The 17,362-nt window shown below is 41.2% G+C and overlaps 1 protein-coding gene across 1 annotated transcript in view; it reads right to left on the bottom strand.

Moving 5' to 3' along the window:
- ADIPOR2 (adiponectin receptor 2) overlaps window positions 1-16,489 on the bottom strand; it is a 38,759-nt gene extending 22,270 nt beyond the window's left edge. Inside the window, exon 1 of the mRNA XM_088521568.1 lies at window positions 16,447-16,489. The gene's annotated coding sequence lies outside the window, so the exon portion shown is untranslated. The remainder of the gene's footprint in view (window positions 1-16,446) is intronic.
- Between the last annotated feature and the right edge of the window lie 873 nt (window positions 16,490-17,362).

The raw sequence follows: 17,362 nt of genomic DNA, 5'->3' as shown, positions 1-17,362 counted from the left end.
TTAGCTGCCATTGAGAAAGGAAGTTGCCATGTACAATCTAAACTTTACCTTATATTTTTAGGTGCAGTAAGGACAGCAGTATCTAGACCGAACAGTTAAGTTTCCATTGTTTAAATCATCTGAGAAAAGTAGATACAGAGTTTGATGTTTGTTTTGTTGTTGTTGTTGTGCTGTTTAAATACAAAACTTCCAAACACTAAGCCAGCTCTTAGATAAAGCTTATCAGTTCAACGCTGTGATAAGTTCCCAATAGCCCATGAAAGGAACAATATTCCATTAACCTGTTGACTCCTGTGTGCTGCTGCCACCGCACAACCTACAAGAGCCCATGTGTCACTACTCAACTGTTCACCCAGCTCCAACTCAGGAGCCACCTTTCCCACAGCAATGGAGCCTGATGCTGGCACTGACTCTCATCTTATTTCTGAAAACAGGAAGAGGAGAAAACAAAACTATTTCAGTAGGTTCCCTGCTGCTATGCTATAGCACAGGAGTCAATACCAACAGTCACGCAGCACATTTTTTTGACATTTAAACACTTCCTTTCCTCATCAGCTTGGGAAGTAAAACAAACCTGCTAAGCGTCACATGATGATGCTACGGCTCCTTGTAAAATATTTGTGGATATTCTAACAAGAGTCTGGAATGGCTTACAAGTTTTCTATCTTGGTTTTCTACCTAAGCTAAACAAGCATCACACAGTAGCAAAGCTAAAAAAAACCCTCAAATTTAACTACAAACCGTATCCCTAAGAGAGGGGTCACAGATCTCCTTAAAACAGCACACAGCCCTGGGCGATGAGACTGCCTCCTCCGATCCCTAAGCAAACCAAACCAACCTTGCCACCACAACTCTTCCCAGTATATCCACCCTGTAAGCACCACTGGAATCATCCACTCCAGGCTGCTTCTTTTATTATAGTTGGTGTTTGAAAGAGTGAAAATGTCATCTTCCCCTCACTCCCCTGTTACTGGTCTACAGCTTTTCTGATAGAAACTCCTGTTCAAGAAGGAAAAAAAAAAAAACACAGAGCATCTTCAGAGCATCCTCAAACTAGCATGTGCAGCGTGAAAGTGGGACTAATCATCACAAGATGGGTTCATTCTCATCAACATAGCTTAGACACTAAAAGAACAAAAGATCACCATGAAACTTTCATGCTCAAAATATTTGTTCATTTTTAAAGAACGGCTTGACTTAATAAGTCAAGAGTTAATAATTAGTAATTACTTATTTAGCAATTAAGTTACTAAGCTATTAAGTCACCCTCAAAACAGCCTGCATCCATGTGCCATCACAGCTGCAGCAGCACCACTAGTTGGTTAGCACAGTTATCTGACCAATAAAGCATCTATAGATTCATCCGCTTCCCAAATCAGCAATTGCTTGGACTAGTCTTAGGAACAAAATAGGTGGAACTGCACGGCCAGTGCTGTTAGCACAGCCACAGATGGCAAAACACCTCCTGCAGGCTCCATGGGCCGAGCGTTCATGACAAGAACGCAACTTACTTTATATGACAGAGGGAAAAATCTGCTTAGCTTCTGGCTGCCTTGACTGAAATAAGATTACCAAACAAAATACAGCTTTTTGGCATCTTGTATTTACACTAATTTCTGCTAGAGAGGTTCTCTCACAAGTAGCTCCTCTCCAAGCGATGCAGTCATACAGACAACATTCAGTAAGACTGTATTACTTAAGTAAATTAAGTTACTCTCAGATAATACCACCATGAATCCATTTATGTACAAGTCATTTCTCCCTCTCTAGCACCAGCACTGCTGTTCATTTGACTTCATCCACGGTGACCTGATTCAAAGAAACAAATGAGTAATTTTTTTTCTTCCTTCCCCAGCTACCAGCTTGGCATCTGACCCACTTACTAGGAAAATTCAGCAATTATCAGTGTCAAAACAAGGCAGGAGATGGGAGGATATAGTTGGGATAAAAGCGATAGCGAAGAGGAAGACGGACAACAGAAAGATGGAGTGCCATATCACAATAGTTAGACTGTTGCTGAATATCACCTATAGACAGGGCCTCGCTAATCCATGCTGGCTCACAAATTAACTGTATGAGTTATCATCTGGGTGGCTGCTTTCTTACAGAACACAGGGAGAAAAAAGAATTCCATAAGTTTTAAGTGGTTGTGGACTTTTTTTGCCCTTAAGTTGGTAGGCAGCAGCTAAAAATTAACAAAACAGTAAAGTAAAAAGATCTAAGAGTACAAGTTGAAATATGGAGTTTTTATCCTTCTTGATTCTTTAAGATAAAATCTCTTCATGTTTGAGCCATGTCTTTTTCCATTAAAGTGTTAAACATCCATAGCCTTCCAAATACTCTCCAAAGCTATATAGTCCAAAGCAAACAAGGGCATGTAAGCATGGGAGGAAGAAGAATCTCAGTAAACCTCATGTTTTCTTAATGTACCCTGAAGGAAAAGGATGAAACAAGTGGTAAAAATTCTTTGGAGGTCATCTTTAACAAGGAGGGACAAAGCAATCCAGCACCTCTTCTCTTAAGATGCAATTTCCCTAGATAAAGAGACATCTACAAAACAAAGCTTACAGATTCCTGTGGAGGGTCAATGGCCAAAACACTGCCTTTGGAGCTTGTAAACTGTCACTGGACACTTCAGCCTAAGCTATTTCACAGCAGGCTACAGAGGCAAACAATCAAGCACATTCTGATGCATTCGGATCCCAAGAAAGGGAACAAGCCAAGAGCCTGCCTACATTAACAAAGTGCATCCATTTCAGAGGATCCCATTACATTGTTACAACATTTGTCCAATTTGTACTGCAAATTGGATCCCAGTTTTGTAACTGGGTTAAAGTGTTATGTCAGAGGCTGGTCCAGCCCCAGTGCTGAACGTCCAGTTGTTACAGGCTGGATGGCTGCTGTAAATTAGTTTTACTCTTCAGTAAACCAGAGCCAAGAGTATTGCCACAAAAGCTGTACAAAAAGAATGGCAGAAGTTCAGGCTCTTTTCACACCATATTCCACAAAAAGCCACTGCCCAGACACACATGATTTTCAGTTCATTTTTCAATAAAAGCCTCATTTTTCTCTGAATGAGAAACATTTGGTCTTTGCGCTCTTTTATGCTTTTCTTTCTATGGCATCTTCCTAGTTCACATCAACTTACTTGACAACTGCCAACAACAGAAAGATGTATTTGTTTTTTGTTAGCAACACATTGGATCACCAACTGTCTAAATGAGAAAGACTGAAATTAGACACAAGTTTTCCTCCAATAAAATGGAGAATAGCCTTTTAAGTCATGCCTCAAGGGCACTCAATTCATAAAAAAACCCAAAACACATTGTTGGGTGAATATTAAAAAAAAAAAAAAAAAAAAAAGGCGCAGGAGGCACTAGAACCCAGAGCTAAGCTAAACTACTAGGCTTGTTATACTACTTCTGCTCTGTACAGAGAGGATCTCTGCTTGAGAATGAAAATGGCAGCAGATCAACATCAGCAATCCAACTGTAAGCATTGCTCTACCCCCATCAGACACAAAAGTCTTCTCCTGGGAAGCAGAGGTTTGAATCCTGCTAAAAAGGTGAACCTAAATCTTCAGCTCAGGTACTCCAACACAGGGAAGAACCATATTAAAAAACACACACACTCCACAGCATCCTACAGTACAGTCACCTTCATTAAAAAAAATAGGAAAGCACAAGACCACAAGACTTCTCAGGGGCTTCATGGACAGCTCATCACTCAGATGACAAAACTGGGCAGATTCCAGGGCTGACTACCACCAAGAGGGGGCAGCCCCACTCTTCCTTCTCTCCCTGGGAGGACATTAGGTGATCCCTCTTGCCAAGTCGGCCCCCTCCAAAGGCAGCTCTCCTACCCGTCAGAGCCCATTCTAGTAGGTGCTCTTGGGGGGAAAAAAAAGGTTGAACCAAGGACGAGAAAAGGAAGAGTTCTACCAGATTAGCAAACTAAATTGGCTCAGCATGCTGTCAGATAAACAGTAGGGCAACAGAGCCCAGCACCATACAGCTAAATACTTCCATCCTTCAATTGACAACTGAGAGATTGACCTGTTGGCTTAGATACTTGTCATATATACCCATACCGCAGTCTTTATTACAACCCTGGTGGCCTAGCAAAGCAGACACCTTACTGAGACTACCAAGTTAAGCACAGAGGTCAGGATTCCGGAAGTCAGCGTCCAAGATGCTGGGCAGCACATCATTCTTTTCAATTTTTGGAAGCATGTAGGTGCCGCTTTGCTGGTAATCTTGGTAAATGTTATTCAGGGTGTTGTGAGCTAACTCACCAGTATTTATCTTGTGGGTGACAGGCTTGGTCTACAAAACACGCTCGCATTCCCACATTTGCGCAAAAATTAGAAGAGAGATCTTCTATTTATGCCCAAAGTCTTTTGGTTTTCCCTATAGTGGAAAACAGCACGCAGTTCTTTCATCAAAACCCATAAGGTAACTCTGCCACAGGTCAGACACTCCTCAAATTTGCTACTCTTCTATAACAAACAAAAGCTATGAGGAAAAAAAAAAAAAAATCACAGAAAGAACCAACCACCTTACCCAGTGCTTTGAGTCAGTCTAAGAATGTGAAAGATAAGACCGCAGCATCTTTATTCAGATATTTCCATGGTCACCAAGAATAAAAATAAAATTAAAAAAAAAGCCAAAATCTACAGTTACTAGATTCCACCTAATTAATATCAGGCAGAAGTAGATTTAGTCTAAAACGTCACTCATTTGACAAGACCAGGGTTTCTAACATCATATTACTTTAATTACAGGTATTAACATTCTTCATGAAATAATCAAAGAATATAACCTACTTTGACAAGATAATTTAAGCTCATTTCTTAAACTTAATCACCATTGAAAATGTTATGTCCCTTCTACTATTTGCTACCACTCTTTCAGACAAACAGTATAATCGGGATCGCAATGCATTACATTGCGAACTGTGATGCAAGACTAAGGACACCGATATATCATAACTCAAAAACAGAAAGATGAATTATTACATTCAACTTCCTGTAACTAAAGAGAAGAAAATACGCAACACCAAAAACACTTGTAACACCCTGTGTGATTATTGCCATAATTCTAAGAATGACAACTACTACCTGCATAAATGCAAGCTCTTTAAGTAAAGATGCAGCTTACACTCAAGACGCATTTACAAAACCTAAAACAAGCCATCTTTCTGCCACTTATTTTAAACCCTGGCACAAGACTTTTGCCAGTATAAATGCATTCCCTGCAGAGCCTTTCACTACTATAACTCTGACATGAAGACTATTTAACAAAAGTACACTAGCATGAACTTGAAGTCTGAGAGAGCTTAGAACCTTAAGACATGCTCCATGTTAGTTTTCAAGTAATTAAGAAGCAACATCACATTCCTTTCATCCAAAGACTCCAGGTTTTCCAGCTTACAGCGTTACCCTCTCCAGCAGCCCAAAGGTACTGAGTTGAAGACCAAGAGGAACAATGGAGGAGTGTGAATAACTCCAAGAGAAGACAGAAACTCTGTGTTTCTGTCTTAATTGTTTTACAACTATTATTGCAACTTTTCCTGTACTTAAACACTAACTGCATTATTCTTTTTCTGTAATAATTAAATCTAGACCAGTGATGATTCTTGAGTTAATTCTCACTTTATTTGAAATAAATTATTGGCTTTCCATATGTAAGCATATTTATATGTGTACATGCGCATAATCAAAGACACACACACACTCTTATATGCTTCCTTTCTGCCCACATACAAGACTTTGAGCATAACAACATCAGTGGACTGCTCCAGTTCTGCTCCCATTTTGCAATCCTGAAGGGCATTATTAGACTTTGAAGTGCTACAGGAAAATTATAATGTAGTATCAAAGTCTGAAAGCAGCCTGAGGTGAAGTAACCAAACAGACCACCTGAACTTTTAACACTTTAACCCCAGAGTTATCTTTGTACCACAGACACACAAATATCAACGTTTTTCTGTACCAAAAGGTCTTCATGAAGTTATGTACATTTCTGTGACAGTATTTAAACATCAAAAAAAAACAAAACCAAAAAAAACAAACGCACACAAAACGCCACACTGTAGTGAGTCACTGTCTATCTATGTCTTCTGGATGTCACAGAAAACACAATTTCTTCAAGAAACTCTAACAGCAGAAAGGAAGTGTGGCAAAGTTGATAAATATCCACACTGTTAAGAGTCGGAAGGGCAAGAATTTGGGCTGACTTCCTGGATAAGAGCCCAAACAGGAGGAACATGAGCAGAGAGAAGAAAGCGGGTCAGCAAGCTACTGCATAGTTATTTGTCCTAATTTCCAGTACTCAGTGAAGGTAGTCTCACTTTAGCCCAACTGCATCTGCAAATGGCATTAATACACATAAAACTATTCAGTTAATTATGTTGGGAAGAAGAAAAACCCCTTACACCCATAACATCTAGTGTCAATGAAGCTAGTATAGAGGTATCTCACTGCAGTATAACCTTACTCTTCTCAGCAGAGAAATAAGTTATATTAGCATTATCAATACAATGCAGAGATTGACTATGGTGTCCATGCCTGCATCAGAGAGGCAGCAGAGCCACCCAGGCCCCCGTGACAGGCGCGGGCAGGCGGTTGCCATCAATACAGAAGGAATGCAAGCCTCGCTGCTGAGCAAGGGTGGAGTGAGACGCGTACAAGCCAGCCACAAAGCTGCAGGCCAGACATGTGCCTTGAACGCTTGCTGCAAACCACACAAAAGCGGCCAGATGAAAACTCACCTGCCTTCTAAAATCCCAGGTACACTACTATGAGAAACACAGAAAGTTCTTGCAGTATTGGCAGCTCAGCATGGGCATGTGTGCTTTTCGAAGAAGCAGACTCTGACAGACTTACAAACGCTGTAAGTCAATAACCAGTGTTGTGAATTTAATCTCCCCTCTTAAATTTTGTATATGTTAGAACAGAAATAAAACCTTGGATGACAACTGACCTGCCCAGATAGGCCGGCCAGTCCTGACCTATGCTGACAAACAAGCAGCTGTAGCTAAGGAAACGGAGTATGAAGTGACACAAGCCTTCCACGTACAAAATACGAAATCTGGAATCTATTTTTATCATGTGCTAGTTATCAGTTCAGATGTTCTACAGTTTTTCATTTGCTAAATTATTTGGGAAAGGATTTTCTTTGCAATAACAACAAGAAAAAGGTTATTTCAAAGCAGAGTTGACCACTTTCAACTTCCTTAAGATTCCAGCACAGCACAAGCATTTGCAATCACAGTTACAAAAAAAATAAAAATAAATAAATAAATAAGAATAAAGGAATCATCAAACATAACGAAACATTTTGTGAGCCAGGTGAATGTCACAAAATTAGCAGATGGCAAACTTAAAAAAAAAAAAAAAAAAAAAAAAAGAGGTTGTCCTTGACACAGCAAACTGCATAACACAAGGATTCACAGTAAAACCGAACAAATTCACAGGCGAAATCCATCAAGGGATGCTACAAAGCCGCTTCTAGTACTAGAGATTCCCAAGCTAAAAATGTCTCAAAACGGAGCAAGTATTCAGGACAAATAACAGCACATGTTTTCCACAGGTTTCTTGTATATGCCTTTTTAATTACTATTTAAAAAAAAAAAAAGCACGAAGCCTGCTTTCTAAGTTATATTAGAAAGTGAATAATATACTTACACAGTAAGAAAGAAAAAAGCACAAAAACCTTAGATTTGTATGTACTGCAGTGGGTAACAAGAAGCACCCATACAAATCTGGAACTCTTGATTTTGATAAGCCTGCCCATTGACATATCAACTTTGACTTAAACAAACCTTCACATAGTTACAGCTGAATCTGTATGAAGATGAACCAGCACACAATCAAGGAAAGAAAGAAATTCTTAAATCATCTCAGCTACATCGGCTCCCATAAGACTCTCAGTGTTACCCCAGACACCATATTTTATTCAAGCCCTCAAGCAATTTGTCAAGACAGATTTTTTACAGTCATAAATACATTAATCCACATGTTAAACTGCTTTGTATCACTTAAAGTTAGTCAGAAATGAGTTTTATCAAACTATATTTAATACTGCTCTCTCATACACACTAGAGTCCAGAATTAGAGCTTGAAAGAGATTGTCAGTGACAAACACTACAGCCTAAGATCAGCAAGGAATTCTGGAGACTTTTCCTATCACTCATTTTCATTTCTCCTGCTTGATTTGAAAGCATGTTGCTAACAACATAAAAGATTTCCTAGATGAAATCTGAGTTTATCTTTGGGTCCTCTGCCACTGCAGTTGCAAAGCATTATGACACTCACAGGCCAGCTTCAAACTGACAATGACTGCACAGCAGTGCAGAAAGGAGTGTTAAACCTGCGTTACCTCTACTTCAAGTAGCACATAAAAGAGGAAAGCTTGCTCAAACATTACAACGGTACGTTCGGCAAGGGCTGGCCACACTCCTGCACGATATCTTGCCCAACAGTTAGTTCAGAGGCTTGAAGCTGTATGGCTGTTTTATTATCTCGAGCAGAAAGCACATTTGTAAGCAAGTATAATCCATTTTCTAGACTACTTACCCAAGTCAAGAGGTCAAAAAATGTCCAACAGTCTCTATTCTTGTTTGAAGAGTGTTTTTAGTGCAACCATCCTGCACATTTCCTTAGCGACTGGATCAGCAACAGCACAACATTCTGATACAGGTATATTTTTTGTCACATCCCTTGAAGCAGCAGCCTTAAATGCAAACAGCAGTAACAACCTTTCCTTTTTATGTCTGCCTAGTAATTAACTTTAAGTGCCAATAATTCCTAATTACCCCATCATTAGTATGACTAAATGTCATTCTACAACACGAATTATGAAACTATGCTTTGGTCAACCCCAAATACGACCACTGTCACCTGTGACTTTGTTTTAACAAAGAACGTGCTTATAAACTGCTCATTTATTACAGAGACATAACTTAGATTACTATCTAATTCAGGAGTCCATCTGGCTTCAAATGACAGAGTGTTCAAGTATCCTGTTACCTTATAACAGGATCTCCAGGAAGGGAGTACAAAGTTTTGAGAGAGTTTTAATTCCTACAAGAAATAAAATTTCTCATCTGGCATGCACTGTTAAGGCAACAGAAATGTGGAATTACACCTTTTTGAGATCGATCATGGACTGCACAGAACATTCACTCAAGTCTTGCAGGCAGATCAGCCCTAAGGCCTTTGCATAATAACGAACTATTGAAACAGAGCCAAGACGTTAGCGTTCGGAGAAAAACAGTCATGGGTTTTGTGATCATGCTTTGTTTTTCACAATGACTTTACTGTGATGTATGACAAGGGGCTGATTTGGAACAGTTAACTAACACAGAAGAATGCAGCTGGAAAGGCCCTGCATTGAAGAACGAGAAACTAATGTCCTCCTGATGGCACCTTAGTACCCATTTTCCATAGTATGCAAGTCTCTGCTGATCAAAATCCGAAGGTGGACCTAGTTTACTCAGACACGAAAAACTACACTGTTACATCAACCCTGAGCTAATCTGAGTATTTTAGACTTTTTTCCCCCACCATAGTTTTTTCTCTACTCTGACCCATATACTGGAGTCCTTCCAAATCATTTGACATAACTGGCATTTTCAACAGCATCACGCGCTAGCTAAATGTTTAGGACAGAAGGATTTACGCAAGTGTTGGGAAACTTGGTCAGTCTCTTTCTCAGCAACAAAGACCACCTTAACTTGAAATTCCAATTTCAACTTTATGCAGATAAAGATAAGTTATTTCCCAACTTTAAACTTCACAGTATAGGAAGTATCAAGGCCAAATCAGAAGACAATTTTACAGATAGAATAGTTAAAGCCAACACACAACTCCAACTTCTTTAGCAATGAGTCACCTCTTAACGAATCAAACATACCCAGAAGGTTTTAATGTTTTGTTATTGGTCTTTGCACTCCTTGTTGATATGAGATTGACACGACACCTACAAAAAACTAATAAAAAGCAAAGGTAGCTTTGCTGAATTATATTCCATATTTCTGCGGAATGATCTACTAAGAGAACTTAAAAAAAAAAATACCCATGATATGTATTTACTTCATAGAAGTAAAACTAACTCTAGTTGTCAGAAAAAAATTAGTATTTCTCTTTTAAGCCCAAAACATATTTGAAAACTGACCCATAACAAAGAACTTGGAAATCAAGTATAAGCCACCCAGCAGGTTCTTTTGCTCCCTCAGGAAGGCTTGCAAAAACAACAACAAAAATATTAACTTTTAGCTCATTCTTTATTGAACTTTTTTTTTTCTTTTTGTAACTCCACAGAATTGGTATGGCAATTAATAATTAAAAAGGTCAAAAGCAGGAACTGAAGTGCAGTAGCACTTAAGTCAAAGACATCAAGATTACCAGCATCCTCCCCATAGAGCTGATTATACAAAGGCCAAAAAAGCACTAAGAAAAGCTTTTGTTGACTTTTTTTTAAGCTTATTTTCATCTCCCAGGATACCCACCTCAGAAAACAATCCATTTTGTTCCCCACTAAAGGTACAGCAGGCAAAAAGCCAGTAGTTGGCACACTGTCACATAGCTACTTTAATAAGACGTCAGAATAGGCTGTTCCTTTTATTTTTAATGGTCATTTTCCATTAAATGGCAGAAAAATACCTGCACAAAGAACTAATATTGAGAACTGTAAAGTACAGTTGTTATCAACTTTGCAATGCCATATCCTGTTCTAAGGAATACATCAAGAAATCTAAATAAACACCTAAACCTAAAACAAACAAACAGTCATCTCTGGAATATATGCTATTCTTTGCAAGTAAATTAGTTCTATAGCAGCCCACAAAGTCAGAGAGCACCAGGTTCCACCAGCAACAACTTATCTTAGGACCACTGGTGTTTGTCTATGAAATCCAAGACCACGAATTCCACTAGCTAAGGAGGCCAGGACTTAAAGCATTAGAAAGACTAAACAGGCACAACCCTCAGTTCACGCAAGGGGCTGGCAAACACCAAGTCTCAAAAGCAGCCCCTATGAAACGCAATGTAGTTGTTATTAAAGTATGACTTCTCTGCTAGCTCACAGCAGCAAAAATGCATATTCAGTGGCTCTTTATCTCAAGTCCTACTAGCTATCCTCCTTCCTATTCCAAATGCTAAAATCTATCAGTTAAAAGCTTGGCAGTACTCTCAAGACTGATAACCAGCCTTGGCTATACTTATCTTTGCACTGCACGGGTTTTTAAAACAGCTCTCACTGTAGGTTAGGAGATACAGATATAGGTATTTCTAGCACAGGCAGGAGTTAAAAGTTAGCCAAAGGAATTTGAAATACAGATTAAACCTCAGTCATTAGAGGATGCATTCACTCTCAGAAGGCAAGGTAGCTTCTACTATCTGAACTCAACTATTCCATTTTCATAGCAAATTCTTCACTATATGAAAACTCAAAATACAAAACTATGCTTAAGGTAGTAGTCCCAAAATCTAGTATCATGATGCAATTTACACACAAACTCAGAAGAGCATGAACAACTGGCTTCAACAAAGCCTGCAGAATCCCATGGAGAAAAAAAAAATCTGGATAGGGAGAAGGAGCATGGTACAGTCCCTCAAAAAGAATATGGATTTTGTACAAGCAGGTTAAACAACCAGTTTACTACACTATACTTGTGACAGCATTCAGAAAGTCATACTAGACAAACAAAATAAAAAATGGCTTGGTGTACTTCAGGTAAGTCAAACAGTGCCTTTGAAAATACAGATGTCTGCATTTAGAAAAGCAATTAGGCTAGTGCAGACATTGAGATTTTTAGTGACCTTTTCAAATGTAGGCAGTGTTATAGTATTAAGACACCTATAGTATAATTTTGGTTGTTAGTATTAAATGAAGAAATATAAATACTATCCATTTTAAGATAAAATATGGTCAGAAAGGAAATAAGGTAGGGCAAAAAAGAAAGCATTATTTTCATTTCCTACACCAAGTCCCAACAGAAGTTTCTAAATCTGTCACCAGAGCACTGCAACACTCATTTTAAGTGCATAGAATAGACCTTCAATCCATTCCTGCAAGTAAATTGCATACTCTTGCTTACTGCCAGCTAAAGCAACCTTGGAGAGCCAGTGATTATAGCTCTGCTCACTTCAGTGCCCCCTCCCCTTTTTTTTTCTATGTAATACTTGTCTTTATATTCTGTTCTCACAAGGCTTTGTCCTGTTCATAGAGAGTTACAGCAGTTAGCACATCCCAGCTGATTCCACTGCATTTTCATGGCTACTGAAATCCACCTGAACCAGGCTACAAGTTCTGCTATATTGACAATTACACATCCTGTGACCTTTATAGTTATCTAAACACTCAAAGATGCTTCTCTGCAAGCAATTTAAGCACCAGTCATCACTGAGAAGTTCCGAAAAGCTCTCCAATACACACGCAATTTGGGTACAGATTATTTGCAAGGCTAAACAAACCTGCATGGCCAGAAGACACTTGCTTCTCTGCAAGGAGGAGGCTGTTTTTCCTCCCTCCTCTCTGTTATAATGAAGTAGAGATTGGCAAGTCTAGAATACAAAACCAAACATGAGTATATGCAATATCTAACTTCATTTTATACCCACCACTATATTTTATCTTCAAGCGCTCATTATTTATGAAAAAGAGAAAAATAAAAGGGCACTACAAAACCAAAAGAGTAATTTTCTTCCTACCGTGACTGTATCTTTACTCAGACACCATACAGCAAAAAAAAAAAAACCAAACAAACAAACAGCAAGAAACACAGATATTTCCGCGTGGCATTAAAAATTCAAAAGAAAGCAGAAGTTAAGTGAAAACCATCCTAAATTAGCTGGCAAGCTGGTATTTAAGTATGCAATATTTCCTCTTCAAAATTTTGAGTACCTTAAGTTTGCCAACATGCCCTCACTTCAAATTACTTGCTACTTCTCCAAACAAAGCAGCAGCATGAGCTGTGGCACCTCCTTCCCCAGGAGAGGTTGCCTGCTTATCACCACACCAACTGCCACATTGCAATGCGGTGAGTAATGTTCTATGCACAAAAAGACTGCCGCGGTGCCCTCAAAGTAAACCTCAAAGTTTGTCTTCAAGCTACGCTAAGAAACATTTTCTTTTTATGCCACACCTTTGAAATAAACTTTCCAGAAAAAGTGTGTAACCACTGGTCAAACTATACTTCAGCTCAGTTCCAGTTTCCCACTGATAAAAGGTAGTCTAGCTAGTGAAACATTTAAAGCAATAGATGTTTCTTTACAAAGCCCTGCATAGGCCACATGTGGAATCAACGCACCTTCTCTGATCTGCAGCATCCTGCTTCAAAAATAAATTCTTCCGATAGCAGAAAAATATTCAAATACAAAAATGAAAGGTAAAAAATGCTTTCAGAAAACAGAAATCTAAGAAGCAAAGCCATATAGTTGTCATTTCTTACTCTCTGAAAGCTAACTCCTTTATGGGAAGTGGTCTAGACAAAAGTAGTGCTTTAAAAAAACACAGAGCCCACCAGTCACCATGTTAAGTACAACCAGCTGAAATAGAATGTCTCACCAAAAAGACAATTGTTTAGCACAAGCTTTATCAGAGAATTATACTGTTTAAAGTAATACTTTTCCCTTTAAACTCCCTCCCAAGTACTTTTTCATAATCACTACCATTATCTTGTGTAACAACCTCTTTTCAAATCTACCAACAGTCTGCCAAAAAAGTCAGTGAATGACTCAGACACACTTTCGAATCATAAATACTCAAAATTGCTATTTCCATTTCAGTCCTACTTCTATTTAAGCATCTGAATTGCTGATAGCATAATAAGCCAACAACCTCCTGAAGTTGCCCCATCAAAATTTTCCTCATGCACAGACAAAAAGCGAGCTGACAAAAGCTTTCTTTACACAGCACCTTGGATGATATGGTTATACAACCAGAAACCTGTAAAATTTACACATTTTTTAGTATCAAATATTGAGTATCTCTGGACATCAGTGCTTGACACAGCTCCTTGAACATTCAGCTGAAAACATAAGATAGCTCCAAAGACCAGGCATTGAAATCACTGACATTACATGCCCTGTCAATTCCCATTAGTTTACCCTTCGTGGCAAATCAGCAGAAACTTCTGGTTAGAGCAAACACAGGCTTCACAAACTCCTCCAGAAAGGTCCAGCCTTTTCCCTGTACGCAGAAGTCAGGCTTAAGTCTGAATCTTGCTCACAGATACCAAAAACACACTTAGGCACTTGAGCACACTTGCAGTAACTCCAGCAGTATCAATGCTGCCGCAAAGAGGGGATTAAGACGAGGAAAGAACCCTTTGTTTAGGCCTGGCTTTGCTGAAAACCTGAAACAATTTAAGAACCAATTACTATCATATTTTATATTTATGTTTGAGAACACACTTAAAATAGATAAATAGGTTGCAGGAATATTCACCCTGAATGGACTTGACTCAGAGGTATGCCAGGAAAAACAAAACAAAACAAACAAAAAACCCTTGAACTTCACATTCGATTACTTTTCATATCTGATTCACAGCCAGGATAATCCTCTTGAAAACATGGACAGACTAGGGATGCAGGTTTTCACACCTCTGCAACCAATTCCAGTTCAGTTTTCCACCTCAGTGGATGCTCCCCAAGGGTTAGCTATTAAAAAAGTGGTACCATGAAGCTGCCACCAATCTTATCCACAGACTCACTTAACAATATTAAGTTGTCAACTTAGACAAGAGAGTCATTTCCATATTTTAGCAGCTAATCTCACCCTTTCCATACAACAGGGAACTTCAGCTTCAGGCTACCTACTAATGCACAGTCTTCACATATAGGGCAAAGAGTCAAAGCGCAGCTTAAGCTTACATACAGCAAGTCATCTCTTTAAGGAGAGATCCACAGCTTAAAACCATCTTAACGTGAACTGGCTAATGCCCCTGTGTGAAAAGGGTAACAGAAATAAAAATACACAAATAAGACATCTTCTGTTGTATAAACAGTATTTGTTCACAGCTGAAATAAAGAAAAACAGGGTTTGTTTTTGACCACGCTGCACCTTAAATCCTATCATATGACACCTAGTTCCATCAATCACAAATATCTTTTTCTCTGTTACAGCAGCTATCATCAAAATATAAGCAGTCTGATTAAGATTCTGTAGAAAGATGAGTTTCTCAGCACTGAAACATTACAAAAAGGCCATTTAAGCCTGAGGAATTTTACTACAGAACTGTGCAAATGAAGAGGGACTGCGTAGCACACTGTCCTTCACCCACTTCCAGAACAGATTTATGACGACCGCAGAGAGAACGTAACTAAGAACTTAATATTCCCTGACAGCGACTACAGCAAGAGACAGGGAACAGCTTCAATTACACATTAAGAACTCGACTCTTGGAAAACAGATTATGCCCAGAAGGCTTTGCCCAGAGGACCTGGCCAATTTTAAAAGCCTAGTCTGTTTTAAAAACTGACACGCAAAACTCCAGTGCCTCACTGAGCACAAAATAGATCTTTAAATAAGCAGCAATACCTAAAAATCTTCCTACTATGTGGCAGGTGCATACAACAGCTTACATACATCAAGTGTCAAAGCCTGCATGTCGACGAAAGTATCATTTAGCATTAAGGGAAAGGGTTTTCTTAAGTATATGCCATCACAGATGTCTACTACAGCTTTTAAGTCAACAGGCTTGCTAGGCTGGGACAGTCACAGAAGAGAAACCAACACACTGCAGAAGCCCAGTAACAACAGCAGCAGTCCTATCTTCCTTGTCGTCTAGCCAAATACTGCAGGTTCTTCCCTCCTTGCTGCCTAACTCAAACATATGAGAGATGAGCATCTAATTCCCTATTTAAAAAAAAAATATATAGGAAAGTTTCTTTCACTAAAGTTTCCCTTGGGAATGTCGAAATTCGGGTGGTGCTACCTGCTGCTGGTATCTGTAGTGTTTACAAACATGCAAACACACACACACACACACACACACACACACACACAGACAGACAGGGTCATCCTCAGGCGAGGCAAAGCAAAGCCGGGCAACGCTCCTCGCATGAGGGCGAGAGTCCGGACTTTCACCGCCCTCACAAAAGGTGATTCCAGGGGCAGCCGCAGACCTCCCGCCCTGACAGGCAACCAGCGCGAGGCGGCCCGCGGCCGAGCCCCACTGAGGGGTCCCCTGGGAGGCCTCGACCTCCCTCCTCCTCGCGTCGCCAAGGACCCGCCGTGCCCGCCGGCGGACACCCCGCCGCGCTGCCAACCCCACGGGGTCCGCTCGCCCCTCAACTGCCGCACCCCCAACGGCCGCCCAACGGCCCCGGCACCAACGGCCGTCCCAACGACCCCCGGCGGGGGGGGGGGGGGGGGCAGGGAAGGAGGCGCCCCCCGCCACCACCGGGCCCACGCCGCGGGAACACCCCGCGCCGCTCACCTGCCCGCGCGCGCTGGCAACGGCCGGCGCCGCCGCCCGGTGCCTCCTGCCGCGCCGTCCCCCCCCCCCCTCCAGCGGCCGCCGCTCCCGCCGCCGCCACCGCCTCCCTCCCGGCCGCGTCGCCGCCTCCCGGCCCTAGCGCGTCATCATCGCACGAGGCCGCCGCCGCCAATGCGCGCCGCCCCCCGGCGCCTGCGCGCGACGCACCGGAAGGAGGCGCCACGGGGAGCCCCGCCGCATCTTGGGGGCCGTAGTCGGCGGAGGGGGCCGCGGAGGCCGCGGGACTGCGCCTGCGCGCAGGGCGGGGCGGGACGGGGCGGAAGAGGGGCGCGGTCCGTCCCCGCCGGCTCTGATTGGCCCAGGGGAGCGCGTGACGTTTGCGCGGGCTTTTGTTCTCCGGCGGCGGGCGCGCGGGGCGGTTGCCATGGCGACGGCAGTTGGGGCGGTTGGGGCGGGACTGTCGCCGCATCCGTCGCGGCCCCGGGGAGAGGAACTGTCCGGTTTTATGTCCCATTGAGAGGCACAGAGAGGGGTCACCTAAAAGCAGAATATTTTATTTATTTAAATTTATCTATTTCTTCGTTTGTTTGTTTGTTTTAATCATGGGAAGTGTAGGCAAAGCGGCAGGAAAACCTCCGCGATACCGAGGTCCCCGCTTCTGAAAGCCTTGGAGAGAAAGGGTGGAAAGGCAAAGCCCGTGCCTTGTGCAATGAGGCTGGTCAAAACACTGAGGAAACATCCTGTCTGGGGACAGTCTTGCATTATCCAGGAGAACAATCGGATGACTGGGAAGGGCTTGTCGATCGATCTGCAGTTTTTGTGGGTTCTGCATTTTTGTGTTTTGTCCTTTCAAGCAGCCACAACCAGAAGTTGCATCTCAGACATTTTATTGATTATAAAAGAGTGGGTTATGAAA

The sequence above is a fragment of the Tinamus guttatus genome, unplaced genomic scaffold, assembly GCF_059628265.1.
Source record: "Tinamus guttatus ecotype Peru unplaced genomic scaffold, ASM5962826v1 Tinamus_guttatus_pri_ptg000125l, whole genome shotgun sequence".
NCBI lineage: Eukaryota > Metazoa > Chordata > Aves > Tinamiformes > Tinamidae > Tinamus > Tinamus guttatus.
Note: the sequence above shows the minus strand (reverse complement) of the source record. Positions and strands in the feature narration are given on the sequence as shown.